Source organism: Bombina bombina, chromosome 12, assembly GCF_027579735.1.
Source record: "Bombina bombina isolate aBomBom1 chromosome 12, aBomBom1.pri, whole genome shotgun sequence".
In the NCBI taxonomy this organism is placed as follows: Eukaryota; Metazoa; Chordata; class Amphibia; order Anura; family Bombinatoridae; genus Bombina; species Bombina bombina.
Genome location: NC_069510.1, coordinates 96,175,040 through 96,197,685, shown reverse-complemented (window position 1 = coordinate 96,197,685; position 22,646 = coordinate 96,175,040).

Genomic DNA, 22,646 nt, shown 5'->3' with positions numbered 1-22,646 from the left:
TCAGAGCTGCAACATCACTGGAGTGCCCAAAAGCACAAGGTGTGCAATACTCAGAGACATGGCCAAGGTAAGAAAGGCTGAAAGACGACCACCACTGAACAAGACACACAAGCTGAAACGTCAAGACTGGGCCAAGAAATATCTCAAGACTGATTTTTCTAAGGTTTTATGGACTGATGAAATGAGAGTGAGTCTTGATGGGCCAGATGGATGGGCCCGTGGCTGGATTGGTAAAGGGCAGAGAGCTCCAGTCCGACTCAGACGCCAGCAAGGTGGAGGTGGAGTACTGGTTTGGGCTGTTATCATCAAAGATGAGCTTGTGGGGCCTTTTCGGGTTGAGGATGGAGTCAAGCTCAACTCCCAGTCCTACTGCTAGTTTCTGGAAGACACCTTCTTCAAGCAGTGGTACAGGAAGAAGTCTGCATCCTTCAAGAAAAACATGATTTTCATGCAGGACAATGCTCCATCACACGCGTCCAAGTACTCCACAGCGTGGCTGGCAAGAAAGGGTATAAAAGAAGAAAATCTAATGACATGGCCTCCTTGTTCACCTGATCTGAACCCCATTGAGAACCTGTGGTCCATCATCAAATGTGAGATTTACAAGGAGGGAAAACAGTACACCTCTCTGAACAGTGTCTGGGAGGCTGTGGTTGCTGCTGCACGCAATGTTGATGGTGAACAGATCAAAACACTGACAGAATCCATGGATGGCAGGCTTTTGAGTGTCCTTGCAAAGAAAGGTGGCTATATTGGTCACTGATTTGTTTTTGTTTTGTTTTTGAATGTCAGAAATGTATATTTGTGAATGTTGAGATGTTATATTGGTTTCACTGGTAAAAATAAATAATTGAAATGGGTATATATTTGTTTTTTGTTAAGTTGCCTAATAATTATGCACAGTAATAGTCACCTGCACACACAGATATCCCCCTAAAATAGCTAAAACTAAAAACAAACTAAAAACTACTTCCAAAAATATTCAGCTTTGATATTAATGAGTTTTTTGGGTTCATTGAGAACATGGTTGTTGTTCAATAATAAAATTAATCCTCAAAAATACAACTTGCCTAATAATTCTGCACTCCCTGTACATACAGATACATATTAGTGCTGAAACAACAAATTGATAATAATCAATAATAAAAATCGTTGTCAATGATTCTCATTATCAATTAGTTGGTGGTGGATTAGTTGGTTGTAAGAAATCCAATCTGTTTAGTCACATCACTGTATTATAGGGTTGCTCCTTCTCTTTCCAGGTGCTCTCCTGGCTACCGCCACACTGAATAGTCTCTGTGTCTAATAACCGCATGCTTTACATTTACCCCTGCCGCATACAGCTATCGCGCCAACTGCTTCCTATACAAACGGACCACTCATAATTCTGACCGGTGTTGCTTTCCTCTGACGTCAGACGGATTGCGACCAATAGTCATGAGAGTCAGACGCTTGGGTGTGTGCGCTCTGATGGCTGGAGCTGCCCGGCGTGAGCTATCTGCCATCTCTCTACGCTGACACAGCACATCGTTTCCAGCAATAATGAGCTTTGCAAGGCCAGGAACAGTGTGTGAAACAGTACTGTCACTGAAGCTGGTCCAGCCCAGATCCATCATACTTGCAGCTCCGATTCTAAAGAGTGAGCCTAATTGCTGTGGCTGTGATGCGCCTGCCAGGTGAATATGCACCACATTGTTATTGATGGGCAGAATGGTGGCATGCTAAAGAATTTTGTGGGCAAAGTTAAAGTGAAAGTAGATCCTAGCGTTTTACAAACGCTAGGATTTACTATTGAAACAAATAAAGGGCACTTTCATTCATGAAGTATAAGATACTTCATGTAGAAAGCTCCTTTATTTGATTCAACCGATCACCGCTCTTAGCTCCTACAGCAGCGCATGGCTACAATTTTTTTTGGCTAAGAGGTGACGTTTTCACCTCTTAACCAATAGCCTTGCGGTAAATCCAGCTCCCATAGGCGCCAAGCCGGATTTACCGCACGGCTATTGGCTAAGAGGTGAAAACGTCACCTCTTAGCCAAAATTTTTTTAGCCATGGGCTGCTGTAGGAGCTAAGAGCAGCAATCGATTGAATCAAATAAAGGAGCTTTCTACATGAAGTATCTTATACTTCATGAATGAAAGTGCCCTTAATTTGTTTCAATAGTAAATCCTAGCGTTTGTAAAATGCTAGGATTTACTTTTAAGGTTTAGGTCTATATTATACATTTTATTTTTAAGTTAGGAGAAAACAGGATACATCTGCAAAGTCAATGAGAACACTTTACTAAAAAGATTACCCCACGTGATGTTTATAAATATTTACTGCTTTGTTTGATAAAAAATCATGTTTATATAAAATTAATCACCAACACTATATATACATATCTGAGTTTAGCATTCTAAATTATTTTCACACACACACACACATATATGTTGTTTTCTGCTTTCACTATTATTAAGGGAGAAAATGTTGCACTATGCAGATAAGGCATGCAATTTAAACAACTTTCCAATTTACTTTTCCCATCAAACTTGTTATGTTCCCTTGTTATTCTTTGTTGGAAACTAAACCAAGGTAAGCTCTAACTGATTTCTAAATTGTTGAAGGCCGCCTCTTATCTCAGTGCATTGTGCTTACCCCGTGGAGTTATGTATGAGTCACTACTGATTGTCTAAATGTCAAGTCTGTCAAAAGAACTGAGATAAGGGGGTATTCTGCAGAGGCTTAGATACAAGGTAATCACAGAGCTAAAAATCTTATTATGTAACAGTATTGGTTATGCAAAATAGAAGGGATTATTATCTTTTTAAACAATACAAATTTTGGTGTAGACTGTCCCTTTAAATCTATTTTTTTTTTTAATCCGATTAATCGAAAAAATTATCGGCCAACTAATCGATTATATACATACGTATGTACAAACATACATACAGTCGTATGCAAAAGTTTAGGCACCCCTGACAATTTCCATGATTTTCATTTATAAATAAGTGGGTGTTTGGATCAGCAATTTTATTTTGATCTAATAACTGAAGGACACAGTAATATTTCAGTAGTGAAATGAGGTTTATTGGATTAACAGAAAATGTGCAATGTGCATCAAAACAAAATTAGACAGGTGCATAAATTTGGGCACCCCAACAGAAATATTGCATCAATATTTAGTAGAGCCTTCTTTAGCAGAAATAACAGCCTCTAGACGCTTCCTATAGCCAGTAATGAGTGTCTGTATTCTGGATGAAGGTATTTTTGACCATTCCTCCTTGCAAAACATCTCCAGTTCAGTTAGGTTTGATGGTTGCCGAGCATGGACAGCCCGCTTCTAATCACCCCACAGATTTTCAATGATATTCAGATCTGGGGACTGGGATGGCCATTCCAGAACATTGTACTTGTTCCTCTGCATAAATGCCAGAGTAGATGTTGAGCAGTGTTTTGGGTCTTTGTCTTGTTGAAATATCGAGCCCCGGCGTAACTTCAACTTTGTGACTGATTCCTCAACATTATTCTCAAGTATCTGCTGATATTGAGTGGAATCCATGCGACCCTCAACTTTAACAAGATTCCCAGTACCGGCACTGGCCACACAGCTCCACAGCATGATGGAACATCCACCAAATGTTACTGTGGGTAGCAAGTGTTTGTCTTGGAAAGATGTGTTCTTTTGCCGCCATCCATAACGCCCCTTGTTATGACCAAATAACTTAAAGTGAAGGTCCGTTTTGATGAATTAGTGCCCGGTTTTTAATAATCCTATTAAAAACAAGGGCACTTTAATTCATAAAAATTGACATTTCACACGTTTTCTTCAAAAACTTACCTTTTAATCCTGGCAGCCGCTCCAGCACTTCCTCCGCCCGTCACAAGCCATCTTCTCGGGTCCAAAATGACAAATCCGGCTTCCTCCAATCACGGCATTGCATCAGGCCAAGATTCCCCCGGGGGGAAGCCTTGATTGGAGGCCGGGTTCGTCATTTCTGACGTCTGCAGAGGCTTCCGAGCGGCTACAAGGATTAAAAGGTAAGTTTTTGAAGAAAAGAAGTGAAATGTCAATTTTGATTAATTAAAGTGCCCTTGTTTTTAATAGGATTATTAAAACCGGGCACTAATTCATTAAAATTGACCTTCACTTTAATCTTTGTTTCATCAGTCCATAGCACCTTCTTCCAAAATGAAGCTGGCTTGTCCAAATGTGCGTTTGTCCGCCGCACATCGATAAATGCCGACAGCATATGCTGTCGGCATTTATCATTGCACCAGCAGTACTTGTGAACTGCTAGTGCAATACCACCCCCTGCAGTTTCGCGGCCAATCAGCCACTAGCAGGGGGTGTCAATCAACCCGATCGTATTCGATCGGGTTGATTTCTGTCCGCCGCCTCAGAGCAGGCGGACAGGTTATGAAGCAGCGGTCTTTAGACCGCTGCTTCGTAAGTTGTGTTTCTGGTGAGCCTGAAGGCTTGCCAGAAACACGGGGCATCAAGCTCCGTTCGGAGCTTGATAAATAGACCCCAAAGAGAACAACAACTTGCAATTGGCCACCATAAATACCTTTTCTCATGATTGGATGCAACTGTCTATGAAGTTCAAGGCTTAATGGGCTCTCCAAACCAATTGTGTGTTCCAATTAATCAGTGCTAGGTAGTTACAGGTATTCAAATCAACAAAATGACAAGGGTGCCCAAATTTATGCACCTGTCTAATTTTGTTTTGATGCATATTGCAAATTTTCTGTTAACTTTATAAACCTCATTTCACTACTGAAACATTACTGTGTCTTTCAGTTATTTGATAGATTCAAACACCCGATTATTTATAAATAAAAATCATGGAAATTGTCAGGGGTGCCTAAACGTTTGCATACGACTGTACATACACGTATGTACACACATACGTATGTACAAACATACATACATACACATAAGTACACACATACATATACATACATATGTACAAACATACATACATACACATAAGTACACACATACATATACATACATATGTACAAACATACATACATACATACACATAAGTACACACATACATATACATACATATGTACAAACACACATACACATAAGTACACACATACATATACATACATATGTACAAACATACATACATACATACACATAAGTACACACATACATATACATACATATGTACAAACATACATACATACACACACATAAATACACACATACATATACATACATATGTACAAACATACATACATACACATAAGTACACACATACATATACATACATATGTACAAACACACATACACATAAGTACACACATACATATACATACATATGTACAAACATACATACATACACATAAGTACACACATACATATACATACATATGTACAAACACACATACACATAAGTACACACATACATATACATACATATGTACAAACATACATACATACATACACATAAGTACACACATACATATACATACGTATGTACAAACATACATACATACACATAAGTACACACATACATATACATACGTATGTACAAACATACATACATACACATAAGTACACACATACATATACATACATATGTACAAACATACATACATACACATAAGTACACACATACATATAGATATGTATGTACAAACATACATACATACACATAAGTACACACATACATATACATACATATGTACAAACATACATACATACACATAAGTACACACATACATATACATACGTATGTACAAACATACATACATACATACACATAAGTACACACATACATATACATACGTATGTACAAACATACATACATACACACACATAAGTACACACATACATATACATACATATGTACAAACATACATACATACACATAAGTACACACATACATATACATACATATGTACAAACATACATACATACACATAAGTACACACATACATATACAAACATATGTACAAACATACATACATACACATAAGTACACACATACATATACATATGTATGTACAAACATACATACACATAAGTACACATACATATACATACATATGTACAAACATACATACATACACATAAGTACACACATACATATACATACGTATGTACAAACATACATACACATAAGTACACATACATATACATACATATGTACAAACATACATACACATAAATACACACATACATATACATACGTATGTACAAACATACATACACACACATAAGTACACACATACATATACATACGTATGTACAAACATACATACACACACATAAGTACAAACATACATACACACACATAAGTACAAACATACATACATACAGATAAGTACACACATACATATACATACGTATGTACAAACATACATACACACACATAAGTACACACATACATATACATACGTATGTACAAACATACATACACATAAGTACACATACATATACATACATATGTACAAACATACATACATACACATAAATACACACATACATATACATACGTATGTACAAACATACATACATACACATAAGTACACACATACATATACATACGTATGTACAAACATACATACATACACATAAGTACACACATACATATACATACATATGTACAAACATACATACATACACATATGTACACACATACATACATACACATAAGTACACACATACATATACATACGTATGTACACACATACATATATACACATAAGTACACACATACATATACATACGTATGTACAAACATACATATATACACATAAGTACACACATACATATACATACGTATGTACAAACATACATACATACACATATGTACACACATACATAGATACACATAAGTACACACATACATATACATACGTATGTACACACATACATATATACACATAAGTACACACATACATATACATACGTATGTACAAACATACATATATACACATAAGTACACACATACATATACATACGTATGTACAAACATACATACATACACATATGTACACACATACATAGATACACACAAGTACACACATACATATACATACGTATGTACACACATACATATATACACATAAGTACACACATACATACATGTGTATGTATGTATATATGTGTACATATGTATGTGCACACATACATACAGTACATACACACACACAAATTTTTTTACATACACACAAACAAATCCACACACAAATATATGTAAATCCAGTCCAACACCTTGTTATATATCACTTTAAAACTATGTTAACACCACATTTTAAAAAAAAATAGAAATAGTTGAAATTGTTTTATTTTTCACTCAGTCAAAAATGTTGTATATTATATATATATATATATAGGGGCTAGATTACAAGTGGAGCGCTAAATATTGATTGCACGCAAGTAATATTAGTGCTCCACTGAGTAATACCAGTGCACGCTAATGTCTGCGCTGGTATTACAGGTGAGGTGCAATGCGAACGCAAGCTCGCGTTTGCATTGCTAAGAAGCATTGCGCTCACGAGAGCATGCTTTCATAGGCTCCAGAGATGTCATCAGAAACTAAGCACCGCAAAGGTGGTAAGTAGCGCAGCGATTGTAGAATTTTTAAAATATATAAGTATATGATTATATACATATATATTTATATGTTAATATGTGTATATACAGATATTAATAGTTCAAGCGAAAGAAATCCAGCTATCCAAAAGTTAAAACTTAGTCTTTATTGAGTCCTTTAAAATGTGAGGAATAACAGCAAACAGCAATAACTGAAGGTGTAGAGGGCGCAGCACTGTATGGGCCTCTACACCTTCAGTTATTGCTGTTTGCTGTTATTCCTCACATTTTAAAGGACTCAATAAAGACTAAGTTTTAACTTTTGGATAGCTGGATTTCTTTCGCTTGAACTATTACATTTTCCAGCCTCCAGTCTATCCCATTTGTTGCTGACAACTTGGAGCACCTGTGCGGCCGGAACTACTTTCTTACCTCTGAGCTGCTGGATAACGGCTTTCACCGCAGCGAGGTTGAGCTACACTCTGGCCCCAATCGGAGGATACCCAGTGACGTAATGCCCGAGAGATCCGGACGGGTGGCGGAGGAATCCCGCAACGGAGCGATCTGAGAGCACGGACGCAAGCAATCAGCGGGGACAAGTTGAGGCAAGTGGTGTTCCATTAGGTCTCGTCCCGGATTGGAGGAATAGCGTTGGATCATGCCAGCCCCAAAGTAGGGGTGTATTTCTCTCTGCCTCCACACCCAGAGCTCACGGAGCTCACCTTCTCCCACATTGGTGAGTTGCTCTTTAATCTTGCTGGGACCTTATTTGGGACTGTTTTCTTTGCAAGGCCGCACGGGTTTCTGTTCTGTATGAATATTTTATCATTATTGTGCACTTTACGTGACGCTGGGTTTCTCCTTTTATGACTTTATACAGATATTAACACATACATAGGGGCTGATCTATCAAGCTCCGAATGGAGCTTGATGCCCCGTGTTTCTGGCGAGCCTGCAGGCTCGCCAGAGACAGCAGCTATAAAGCAAGACAGACATTGCCGCAATTCAACCCGATCGAGTACGATCGGGTTGATTGACACCCCCCTTCTGGCGAGTCAGCAGGGGGCGGCGTTGCACCAGCAGCTCTTGGGAGCTGCTGGTGCAATGCTGAATACGGAGAGCGTATTGCTCTCCGTATTCAGAGAGGTCTGGCGGACCTGATCCTCACTGTCGGATCAGGTCCGCCAGACTTTCATAAATAGGGGCCATAGTCATATACACATACATTTTACTGGGAACACACAGTTCCCATAGACCCCAATGTAAAGCACTTTTCAGTACCGTTTTTTTCTTACAACCCACGCCCACCAACTTTAAAGCCCCAAAACTGCCTAGTGCAGTTTTTCTATTAAAAAAAAAAAAATGCTACATTTTCTTAAAATAAAAAAACTCTTTTTTTGAGGGCATTTGGGGCACTTTTAGAAAATTAACCAGAGATCAAATCTCTGGTTAATTTTCTGAGCGCTAATTGCTACCACAAGGTTGCGGTAGAAATAACCAGCCACTTGTAATGCCTGGTTATTTATCGCTCGCCTGCAAATGGGCAAATTTGTTATATTTGTTAGTCGAAATTGCAACTGCAGCGTATCACTTTGCAGTGTCAGAGAAAAAAGTGGAAGATTCTCATAACTACACTCTTTTTGGGCAGTTGCACTTCCACTAGTAGAAAGATGGGGCTCTTCTGAGGGAGGAGGCTTTTGTCATAGGACCGGGAGGAACCTTCTTACCTTAGTGCCGGGTGTCTTCCCGGCCTCCTCGCGTTGCCGGTATGGCAGCCATGCGCAAGTTCACGTGTGCATGCGCACACGCACGCACTACTACCCGCACTTGTAAATTTGCAGGTGCTGGGGCACGTTCCGTTCAGGGCGCTGGATCAGCTCAAGGAGTGTCTAGAGGACACACCCTCCTTTAGCAGAGGTTTTATTGGTCGCCTGATTCAATTTCTGATGTTCCCTGGTTGTCAGAGTGATGAGGGCGGTCCTAGTCCTTGCAGGCTTTATAAGCCAGGCACTTACCCTAACCCAGTGCTAGGTTATTCTGCCTGTTTTCAGAGACCAAGCTTTGTTTCCTGATACCACTTTTTTGAGTCCCTTTTTTCCCCTTATATATTATTATATATTTTTATTTTTGACTTCCTGGTTTTTGACTTCGGCTTATTCCTCCCGACTACATGTACTTCTACCTGTCCTGACTACGGAATTGTCTGACCACTCTTACTCTGTTATCTGTTTCTCCTGCCACTGGGTTTCAGTCCCAAATAATAGAAAGAGATAGTCTCCCTCCTGATAGCTTTGACATTTTAGGAAAATGTCCCGTTTTGTTTGGACTGTGTTTTTCTTTTTTCCTCATAAATCTGTTTGTAGTAGGCAAGTTAATGATGAACATTTCTTTCTACCATGACGAAACGTTCCAAATTGGGATCCATTTCCTCTAACTCCTTTAGAACACTGTTCATAGCGAAGAAAACCTTCGCCAAGTCTTTCACAGTGAACTTTTTCTGTGCACCTTCTTCAGGATATTTTAGTCTTTCCTCCTCTTCTGCAACACGTTGCTCTTCTAGTTCAAGTAACTCTTCATGTGTTAGTTATTCTGGAACAATCTCTATCAGTTGCTCCCCATCATCTTGGTCCACTTCAAACTGCAAACTGTTGGCCAACTATACAATATTTTGGTTAATTTTCCCATCTTCCTCATCTCTTGCAAACACTTTGAAAATGTGCACATAACTTTTTAGTGTATTTTTCAAAAAGCCATTCATACACTGTTTAGTCACTTCATTTTAAGAAGCAGCTATGTTTTTAATACAGTTATATATGTTATTCTCTTTCCAAAACTCTTTTAAAGTCTTTCCAGTGAATTCATCTGTTGCTGCTATTGCCTGAGCAAATTTTCTTCTCAGGTAATACGCCTTGAATGCAGATATGACACCTTGATCCATTGGTTGGATCAGTGAAGTGGTATTTGGTGACAAAAATAATCGAGGTCACCAATATAGGCAGGATGTCCAGTAGCAGTATCAAGAATTAACAGACGGCTAGATTATGAGTTGTGCGTTATGGTTTTAACGCAAAAAAATTGGCAATTTCAGCGTAAAAACAGTAACACAGCCTTTACGAGTCGTGTCGGTATAGCTATACCGCAAGCATTGTAGCCAGTAACGCAACGTCAATCCCGCATTTAAAAAAATGAAGTTTTTGCGTGGGATCTCCATAGCGCCGGTATTACAGATTGTACGGTGAGTCTAAAATGCGTTACAGCTTATACCGACACGATCCATACCGCCATCTGAGAGCAGTAGTTATGGATTTTGTGTAACAAAAATGTTTCACAAAACTAATAACTAAAATGTTACAAAGTACACTATAATAAAGTTATTAACCCCTATTAACCCCGTTACCGCCGCCACTAACTAAACCTATTAACCCCTAAACCGCCAGCCCCCCACATCGCCACTAATAAATTAAACTATTAACCCCTAAACCTATCACCCCCTAACTTTAAATTACAATATCCTTATCTTAAAAAAAAAAACAACTTACCTGTGAAATTAAAAAAACCTAAGTTTAAACTAACAATTAACCTAACATAACTATTATACTAAACTATTATACTAAAATTAAAAACATAATTTATGCTTACCTGATAAATTCCTTTCTTCTGTAGTGTGATCAGTCCACGGGTCATCATTACTTCTGGGATATTAACTGCTCCCCTACAGGAAGTGCAAGAGGATTCACCCAGCAGAGTTGCTATATAGCTCCTCCCCTCTACGTCACCTCCAGTCATTCGACCAAGGACCAACGAGAAAGGAGAAGCCAAGGGTGTAGTGGTGACTGGAGTATAATTTAAAAAATATTTACCTGCCTTAAAAAACAGGGCGGGCCGTAGACTGATCACACTACAGAAGAAAGGAATTTATCAGGTAAGCATAAATTATGTTTTCTTCTGTTAAGTGTGATCAGTCCACGGGTCATCATTACTTCTGGGATACCAATACCAAAGCAAAAGTACACGGATGACGGGAGGGATAGGCAGGCTCTTTATACAGAAGGAACCACTGCCTGAAGAACCTTTCTCCCAAAAATAGCCTCCGAGGAAGCAAAAGTGTCAAATTTGTAAAATTTGGAAAAAGTATGAAGCGAAGACCAAGTTGCAGCCTTGCAAATCTGTTCAACAGAGGCCTCATTCTTAAAGGCCCAAGTGGAAGCCACAGCTCTAGTGGAATGAGCTGTAATTCTTTCAGGAGGCTGCTGTCCAGCAGTCTCATAAGCTAAACGAATTATGCTACGAAGCCAAAAAGAGAGAGAGGTAGCAGAAGCTTTTTGACCTCTCCTCTGACCAGAGTAAACGACAAACAGGGAAGACGTTTGTCGAAAATCTTTAGTTGCCTGTAAATAAAATTTAAGGGCACGAACTACATCGAGATTGTGCAAAAGACGTTCCTTCCTCGAAGAAGGATTTGGGCACAAGGATGGAACAACAATCTCCTGATTGATATTCCTGTTAGTGACTACCTTAGGTAAGAACCCAGGTTTAGTACGCAGAACTACCTTATCCGAGTGAAAAATCAAATAAGGAGTATCACAATGTAAGGCTGATAACTCAGAGACTCTTCGAGCCGAGGAAATAGCCATTAAAAATAGAACTTTCCAAGATAACAACTTTATATCAATGGAATGAAGGGGTTCAAACGGAACGCCCTGTAAAACGTTAAGAACAAGGTTTAAACTCCATGGTGGAGCCACAGCTTTAAACACAGGTTTAATCCTGGCCAAAGCCTGACAAAAAGCCTGAACGTCTGGAACTTCTGACAGACGCTTGTGTAACAGAATGGACAGAGCTGAGATCTGTCCCTTTAAGGAACTAGCGGATAACCCCTTTTCTAAACCTTCTTGTAGAAAAGACAATATCCTAGGAATCCTAACCTTACTCCAAGAGTAACCTTTGGATTCGCACCAATATAGGTATTTACGCCATATTTTATGGTAAATCTTTCTGGTAACAGGCTTCCTAGCCTGTATTAAGGTATCAATAACTGACTCAGAAAAACCACGCTTTGATAAGATCAAGCGTTCAATTTCCAAGCAGTCAGCTTCAGAGAAGTTAGATTTTGATGTTTGAAAGGACCCTGAATCAGAAGGTCCTGTTTCAGAGGTAACGACCAAGGTGGACAGAATGACATGTCCACCAGATCTGCATACCAAGTCCTGCGTGGCCATGCAGGCGCTATTAGAATCACTGATGCTTTCTCCTGTTTGATTCTGGCAATCAATCGAGGAAGCATCGGGAAAGGTGGAAACACATAAGCCATCCTGAAGGTCCATGGTGCTGTCAAGGCATCTATCAGGACCGCTCCCGGATCCCTGGATCTGGACCCGTAGCGCGGAAGCTTGGCGTTCTGTCGAGACGCCATGAGATCTATCTCTGGTTTGCCCCAACGTCGAAGTATTTGGGCAAAGACCTCTGGATGAAGTTCCCACTCCCCCGGATGAAAAGTCTGATGACTTAAGAAATCCGCCTCCCAGTTCTCCACTCCCGGGATGTGGATTGCAGACAGGTGGCAAGAGTGAGACTCTGCCCAGCGAATTATCTTCGATACTTCCATCATTGCTAGGGAGCTTCTTGTCCCTCCCTGATGGTTGATATAAGCTACAGTCGTGATGTTGTCCGACTGGAACCTGATGAACCCCCGAGTTGTTAACTGGGGCCAAGCCAGAAGAGCATTGAGGACTGCTCTCAATTCCAGAATGTTTATTGGAAGGAGACTCTCCTCCTGATTCCATAGTCCCTGAGCCTTCAGAGAATTCCAGACAGCGCCCCAACCTAGTAGGCTGGCGTCTGTTGTTACAATTGACCAGTCTGGCCTGCTGAATGGCATTCCCCTGGACAGATGTGGCCGATAAAGCCACCATAGAAGAGAATTTCTGGTCTCTTGATTCAGATTTAGAGTGGGGGACAAATCTGAGTAATCCCCATTCCACTGACTTAGCATGCACAGTTGCAGTGGTCTGAGATGCAGGCGTGCAAAAGGAACTATGTCCATTGCTGCTACCATTAGTCCGATTACCTCCATGCATTGAGCTACTGACGGGTGTTGAATGGAATGAAGGACACGGCATGCATATTGAAGTTTTGTTAACCTGTCCTCTGTCAGGTAAATCTTCATTTCTACAGAATCTATCAGAGTCCCCAGGAAGGGAACTCTTGTGAGTGGAAAGAGAGAACTTTTCTCTTCGTTCACTTTCCATCCATGCGACCTTAGAAATGCCAGTACTATCTCTGTATGAGATTTGGCAGTTTGAAAGCTTGAAGCTTGTATCAGTATGTCGTCTAAGTACGGAGCTACTGAAATTCCTCGCGGTCTTAGTACCGCCAGAAGAGTGCCCAGAACCTTTGTGAAGATTCTTGGAGCCGTAGCCAGTCCGAATGGAAGAGCTACAAACTGGTAATGCCTGTCTAAAAAGGCAAACCTTAGATACCGGTAATGACTTCTGTGAATCGGTATGTGAAGGTAAGCATCCTTTAAATCCACTGTGGTCATGTACTGACCCTCTTGGATCATGGGCAAAATTGTTCGAATAGTTTCCATCTTGAACGATGGAACTCTTAGGAATTTGTTTAGGATCTTTAAATCCAAGATTGGCCTGAAGGTTCCCTCTTTCTTGGGAACTACAAACAGATTTGAGTAAAACCCTTGTCCTTGTTCCAACCGCGGAACTGGATGGATCACTCCCATTAATAAAAGATCTTGTACGCAGCGTAGAAACGCTTCCTTCTTTGTTAGGTTTGTTGACAACCTTGACAGATGAAATCTCCCTCTTGGGGGAGAGGATTTGAAGTCCAGAAGGTATCCCTGAGATATGATCTCTAACGCCCAGGGATCCTGAACATCTCTTGCCCAAGCCTGGGCGAAGAGGGAAAGTCTGCCCCCCACTAGATCCGGTCCCGGATCGGGGGCCCTCAATTCATGCTGTCTTAGGGGCAGCAGCAGGTTTTCTGGCCTGTTTGCCCCTGTTCCAGGACTGGTTAGGTTTCCAGCCTTGTCTGTAGCGAGCAACAGCTCCTTCCTGTTTTGGTGCAGAGGAAGTTGATGCTGCTCCTGCTTTGAAATTACGAAAGGAACGAAAATTGGACTGTCTAGCCTTGGCTTTGGCCTTGTCCTGAGGCAGGGCATGACCTTTACCTCCTGTAATGTCAGCAATAATCTCTTTCAAGCCGGGCCCGAATAAGGTCTGCCCTTTGAAAGGAATATTAAGCAATTTAGATTTAGACGTAACATCAGCTGACCAGGATTTCAGCCACAGAGCTCTGCGTGCCTGAATGGCGAATCCTGAATTTTTAGCCGCAAGTTTAGTTAAATGTACTACGGCATCTGAAATAAATGAATTAGCTAACTTAAGGAATTTAAGTTTGTGTGTGATGTCATCTAGTGTGGATGATTGAAGTGTCTCTTCCAGAGACTCAAACCAAAATGCTGCTGCAGCCGTGACAGGCGCAATACATGCAAGAGGTTGCAATATAAACCCTTGTTGAACAAACATTTTCTTAAGGTAACCCTCTAATTTTTTATCCATTGGATCTGAAAAAGCACAGCTATCCTCCACTGGGATAGTGGTACGCTTAGCTAAAGTAGAAACTGCTCCCTCCACCTTAGGGACCATTTGCCATAAGTCCCGTGTGGCGGCGTCTATTGGAAACATCTTTCTGAATATAGGAGGGGGTGAGAAAGGCACACCGGGTCTATCCCACTCCTTAGTAACAATGTCAGTAAGTCTCTTAGGTATAGGAAAAACGTCAGTACTCGTCGGTACCGCAAAATATTTATCCAACCTAGACATTTTCTCTGGGATTGCAACTGTGTTACAATCATTCAGAGCTGCTAATACCTCCCCTAGTAACACACGGAGGTTCTCAAGCTTAAATTTAAAATTTGAAATGTCTGAGTCCAGTTTATTTGGATCAGAACCGTCACCCACAGAATGAAGCTCTCCGTCTTCACGTTCTGCAAACTGTGACGCAGTATCAGACATGGCCCTTGCATTATCAGCGCACTCTGTTCTCACCCCAGAGTGATCACGTTTACCTCTTAGTTCTGGTAGTTTAGGCAAAACTTCAGTCATAACAGTAGCCATATCTTGTAATGTGATTTGTAATGGCCGCCCAGATGTACTCGGCGCTACAATATCACGCACCTCCTGAGCGGGAGATGCAGGTACTGACACGTGAGGCGAGTTAGTCGGCATAACTCTCCCCTCGTTGTTTGGTGAAATATGTTCAATTTGTACAGATTGACTGTTTTTTAAAGTAGCATCAATACATTTAGTACATAAATTTCTATTGGGCTCCACTTTGGCATTAACACATATAGCACAGAGATATTCCTCTGAATCAGACATGTTTAACACACTAGCAAATAAACAGCAACTTGGAAATACTTTTCAAAGTAATTTACAAATAATATGAAAACGAACTGTGCCTTTAAGAAGCACAGAAAAAAATTATAACAGTTAAAATAATTAAGTTATAGCATCAATCTTTGTCAGAATATACAGTTTTAGCAAAGGATTGTTCCCCTCAGCAATGATAACTAACCCAGGCAGCAGAAAAAAATACACAAATAAACGTTTTTTGTTTTTTTTTATCACAGTCAATACAATCAGCACAGCTCTGCTGTAATGATTACTTCCCTCAAAAAAGGCTTTGGAGATCCCTGAACTCTGTAGAGATGAACCGGATCATGCAGGAAGAAAATGAACCTCTGACTGAGTTTTTTTGATGCATAGTAAAAGTGCCAAAAACGGCCCCTCCCCCACACACATAACAGTGAGAGGGATCAGTGAACTGCTCTAATTTAAATCAAAACTATTGCCAAGTGGAAAAATAGTGCCCAAAACATTTTTTCACCCAGTACCTCAGAGAAAAAAACGTTTTTACATGCCAGCAAAAAAACGTTTTACCTCAATAATTAATTGTCATTTAAAACCTATTGCAAGTCCCTGCAAATTAGGTTAAGTCTATGTATACAGTCTAAAAACCAGAGAAGTACCATTCCCCAGAAAACTGAAGTGTAAAATATACATACATGACAGCCTGATATCAGCTACATCTACTGCATTCAAGGCTGAGTTTACATTATAACGGTATGGCAGGATTTTCTCATCAATTCCATGTCAGAAAATAATAAACTGCTACATACCTCTTTGCAGATTAATCTGCCTGCTGCCCCCTGATCTGAAGTTTACCTCTCCTCAGATGGCCGAGAAACAGCAATATGATCTTAACTACTCCGGCTAAAATCATAGAAAAAACTCAGGTAGATTCTTCTTCAAATTCTACCAGAGAAGGAATAACACACTCCGGTGCTATTATAAAATAACAAACTTTTGATTGAAGATATAAAAACTAAATATATCACCATAGTCCTCTCACACATCCTATCTAGTCGTTGGGTGCAAGAGAATGACTGGGGGTGACGTAGAGGGGAGGAGCTATATAGCAACTCTGCTGGGTGAATCCTCTTGCACTTCCTGTAGGGGAGCAGTTAATATCCCAGAAGTAATGATGACCCGTGGACTGATCACACTTAACAGAAGAAATACCAATTAAAAAAACTAAATTACACATTAAAAAAACCTAACACTACTAAAAACCTAACACTACTAAACAAAGTCTAAAATTACAAAAAATAAAAAATACTAAATTACGAAGAATAACAAACGAAATTATCAAAAATAAAAACAATTACACCTAATCTAATAGCCCTATAAAAATACCCCCCCCCCCCCACAAAAAATTAAAAAAAACCCTAGCCTACAATAAACTACCAATAGCCCTTAAAAGGGCCTTTTGTAGGGCATTGCCCTAAAGAAATCAGCTCTTTTACCTGGAAAAAAATACAAAGACCCCCCCAACAGTAAAACCTAACACTAACCCCCGAAGATCCACTCACAGTTTCTGAAGTCTGGAACAGCCAATAGAATGCCATCTCAATCCTATTGGCTGATCCAATCAGCCAATAGGATTGAACTTCAATCCTATTGGCTGATCCAATCAGCCAATAGGATTTTTTTCTACCTTAATTCCGGTTGGCTGATAGAATTCTATCAGCCAATCGGAATTGAAGGGACGCCATCTTGGATGACATCATTTAAAGGAACCTTCATTCAGTCGTAGCCGTGGAAAGAAGAGGATGCTCCGTGTCGGATGTCTTGAAGATGGACCCGCTCCGTGCCGGATGGATGAAGATAGAAGATGCCGTCTGGATGAAGACTTCTGCCCGTCTGGAGGACCACTTCTGCCCGGCTTGGATGAAGACTTCTGCCCGTCTGGAGGACCACTTCTGCCTGGTTGGATGAAGACGTTTCCCGGTAGGGTGATCTTCAGGGGGTTAGTGTTAGGTTTTTTTAAGGGGGGATTGGGTGGGTTTTAGAGTAGGGTTGGTTGTGTGGGTGGTGGGTTTTAATGTTGGGGGGGGGATTTGTATTTTACTTTACAGGTAAAAGAGCTGATTACTTTGTGGCAATGCCCCGCAAAAGGCCCTTTTAAGGGCTATTTGTAATATAGTGTAGGGTAGGGGTTTTTTTATTTTGGGGGGGGGGGGCTTTTTTATTTTGTTAGGGGGATTAGATTAGGTGTAATTAGTTTTAAAAATCTTGTAATTTGTTTATTATTTTCTGTAATTTAGTGGGGGGGTTTTGTACTTTAGATAATTTATTTAATTATAGTGTAGTGTTAGGTGTAATTGTAACTTAGGTTAGGTTTTATTTTACAGGTACTTTTGTCTTTATTTTAGCTAGGTAGTTATTAAATAGTTAATATAACTATTTAGTAACTATTGTACCTAGTTAAAATAAATACAAACTTGCCTGTAAAATAAAAATAAACCCTAAGCTAGCTACAATGTAACTATTAGTTATATTGTAGCTATCTTAGGGTTTATTTTATAGGTATTTAGTTTTAAATAGGAATAATTTAGTTAATGATAGTTATTTTATTTATATTTATTTAAATTATATTTAAGTTAGGGGGAGTTAGGGTTAGACTTAGGTTTAGGGGTTAATAACTTTAATATAGTGGCGGCGACATTGAGGGAGGCAGATTAGGGGTTAATAAGTGTAGGTAGGTTGCGGCGACATTGGGGGCGGCAGATTAGGGGTTAATAAATATAATGTAGGTGTCGGCGATGTTGGGGGCAGCAGATTAGGGGTTGATAAGTATAATGTAGGTGGCGTCGGTGTCCGGAGCGGCAGATTAGGGGTTAATAATATAATGTAGGTGTCGGCGATATCAGGGGCGGCAGATTAGGGGTTAATAAGTGTAAGATTAGGGGTGTTTAGACTCGGGGTTCATGTTAGGGTGTTAGGTGTAGACATAACTTTTGTTTCCCCATAGGAATCAATGGTGCTGCATTAGGAGCTAAACGCTGCTTTTTTGCAGGTGTTAGTTTTTTTTTCAGCCGGCTCTCCCCCATTGATTCCTATGGGAAATCGTGCACGAGCACGTTCAGCCAGCTCACCGCTAACGTAAGCAGCGCTGGTATTGAGGTGAGATGTGGAGCAAAATTTTGCTCTACGATCACTTTTTTTGCGGTTAACGCCGGGTTTGGAAAAACCTGTAATACCAGCGCTGTCTGTAAGTGAGCAGTGAGCATAAACTACTCGTTAGCACCGCACAGCCTCTAATGCAAAACTCGCAATCTAGCCGAAAGCTATTTAAACTATTCTGTAGCACACCTTTGGCTTAGTGCACTTAGGCTTAGCGCACCTTTGGGTTAAGGTCTGGGTGAAAGCCAGAACAGAATTTTGCAGCAAGCCCCATAGTAGTCTGTGAGGGATTTAGTGTGGCTGTGCTATCCAACTTATAGATGTTAGTGCACCTGAGGCTTGTGCTCAAGCGCTATCTTTTTACTTTTAACTTGTTATATGAGCACAAGAATAAAGAGCTCTATTGATTTAACTTGAGCATTGTTAGCTTTATTATATTTGCACTCCACCTGTAATCTGTACCCTACTGTGTGTGCAGACCTTTTGCAAATGCTGATATATTATCATTTAAAGCATATATGCAGTGTTTTCAGACCTCAAATAATGCAAAGAAAAGAAGCTCATATTCATTTATAAATAAAACAATACTAATGTTTTAACTTAGGAAGAGTTCAGAAATCAGTATTTGGTGGAATAAACCTGATTTTTAATCACAGCTTTCATGCGTCTTAGCATGCTCTCCACCAACCTTTCACATTGCTGTTGGATGACTTTATGCCACTCCTGGCACAAACATTTGGCTTAGTTTGATGGTGTTTGATGGCTTGTGACATTCATCTTCCTCTTGATCACATTCCAGAGATTTTCAATGGGGTTCAGGTTTAGAGGCTGACAATGACAGTGTCTTGATCTGGTGGTCCTAAATCCACACCTTGATTGACCTGGCTGTGTAGCATGGAGCATTGTCCTGCCGGAAAAAAACAATCCTCAGAGTTGGAGAACATTGTCAGAGCATAAGGAAGCACGTTTTCTTCCAGGATAACCTTGTACGTGGCTTGACTCATGCGTCTTTCACACAGATAAATCTGCCAGATTTCAGCCTTGCTGAAGCATGCCCAGATCATCACCAATTCTCCATTAAATTTGAGACACTGTGGTGTGTACACCTCTCCAGGTCTCCGTCTAACCATTAGGTAACCAGGTGTTGGGCAAAGCTGAAAATTGGACGCATCAGAGAAGATGACCTTACTCTAGTCCTCTACAGTCCAATCCTTATGTTCTTTTGCAAACCTCAGCCTGGCTCTTCTTTACTTCTCTTTGATAAAGGGCTATTTTATTTCTTTCTAGCTTTGCACTTCCCCTCAGCTGCCATTTGCTATCTTTTTGTAGGTTACTTGATGTCATCCTATGGTTGTTGAGTGCCGGTTATCCCAGGCAGTGGAGAGTCATTTTCACCCTCTGCCGGTCTGTAGCTTTGTTGTACTCAATGTCTGATGCTAGCAGGGGCTGACAATCACCCTGATCGTATCGTCTCGGGATGATTGCAGATTGCCTTATCTCATCAACCTGTGAACCTAGAGAGAGAAGACCCAATATCCGTTATGGCAAGAGCTGAGGTTTCTTATGACACGCAGCTGAACATTCATATTAGACAACTATCTCCAACCCCAGTTGAAGAATTGACAGCCATGTCTGAAGAATGGGGGAATGATAAGTCAAGGCTAATCCCAAATACCCTGCCCAGTCCGATACCATGGGTGCAGGAATAAGATCTAAGGGCGTTAATGGGGTATCTGCCTCCCTATGGCTGCAAAGTGTTTATTGGCTTCAACCTGAGCATGCCTGACCCCTGTGGGAAGAAAAGGGATACAGATTATTTGGCAAGTGTCACCAAAGGTAGTGCAAGCTGGTCGGTAGCCTATCATGAGGCCCAGGTCTGAAAGACAATGACAGAAAGGACAGTAACAGAACGGGGGACTGCTGCTGGGGACTTTTTCTGAGTCAACAAGTTTTCTCAGATGGTGACAATCAAGAATCAACTCAACTGCAGTTATTAGAGTGTAGCAGTTATTAGAGTGTAGCGGAAGTTACTGGTTTGCCTTACAGCACTATATGCTTGAACAGCAGAAGACTGCTCCTTATATTGGTGTGCAAAAGAAGGAGTCGTTAATGTATTCCCCTGCTTTGGATGAAAAGACTCTGGGGTAGATTTATCAAACCCTGTGCAGACATGATGCGCTATAGCAAATCATGTCCGCCCTGCATCGCTAAATGCCGACAGCATACGCTGTTGGCATTTAATATTGCACACGAATTTCTGGTGAAATACTTGTACAGTGCCGCCCCTTGCACATTCGCAGCCAATTGGCCGCTAGCATGGGGTGTCAATCATGATTGCAGTCCCCCACATAAAAGGTGATGGACGAGTTAAGAAGTAGTGGTCTTAAGACCGCTCCTTCTTAACTCCTGTTTTGCGGAATTAGCAACATCCGCTGCTTGGTAAATATACCCCTCTGTGTATGGAGATAGCAAAAGTGCTGGGCACTTTTTATGTATGCATATTGGGTACTCCTGGTAAAAGGAAAGCATGAGTGGGGTAAGAAAATAAAGAATCTGAGGAACAGTTGGGTCTAGCGAATATCCCTAGTGCTCATTTTTCTGGGGTATGAAACTGAATGTCATTAAAGGGACATTAAACACTATGGTCTAGATTACAAGTGGTTCAAGGGTTTTCACAATGGTTTGCGCGCCAGTTAAATTGCGCTGATATTACAAGTAAAGTGCAATTGCGATTTACGCTTGAATCATTACCGCAATTTCTCGAAATTCAAAGGTGTCACAAAACACATCACAAATACATTACAAAGTACAGTTACACTCATAATAGCGCTGTCTAATAAAAATGATTTAAAAAAGAATTTTGCACAAAAATGTTATAAGAGATCTAGGGTGTTAGAAAAAAAAAATCAGCCAAAGGTTTTTAACACAGAGATACATACATATACATGTCTAAAGATGTATATATATGTATGTATGTATATATATATATATATATATATATATATATATATATATATATATTTATATATGTATGTATAGACATAAATACATATGTATACACATATAGGCATAAAGACATATGTATACACATAGACATAAAGACATATGTATACACATATAGACATAAATACATATGTATACACGTATAGACATAAATACATATGTATACACATATAGACATAAATTCATATGTATACACATAAAGACATAAATACATATGTATACACATATAGACATAAATACATATGTATACACATATAGACATAAATACATATGTATACACATATAGACATAAATACATATGTATACACATATAGACATAAATTCATATGTATACACATATAGGCATAAAGACATATGTATACACATAGACATAAAGACATATGTATACACATATAGACATAAATACATATGTATACACGTATAGACATAAATACATATGTATACACATATAGACATAAATTCATATGTATACACATATAGACATAAATACATATGTATACACATATAGACATAAATACATATGTATACACATATAGACATAAATTCATATGTATACACAT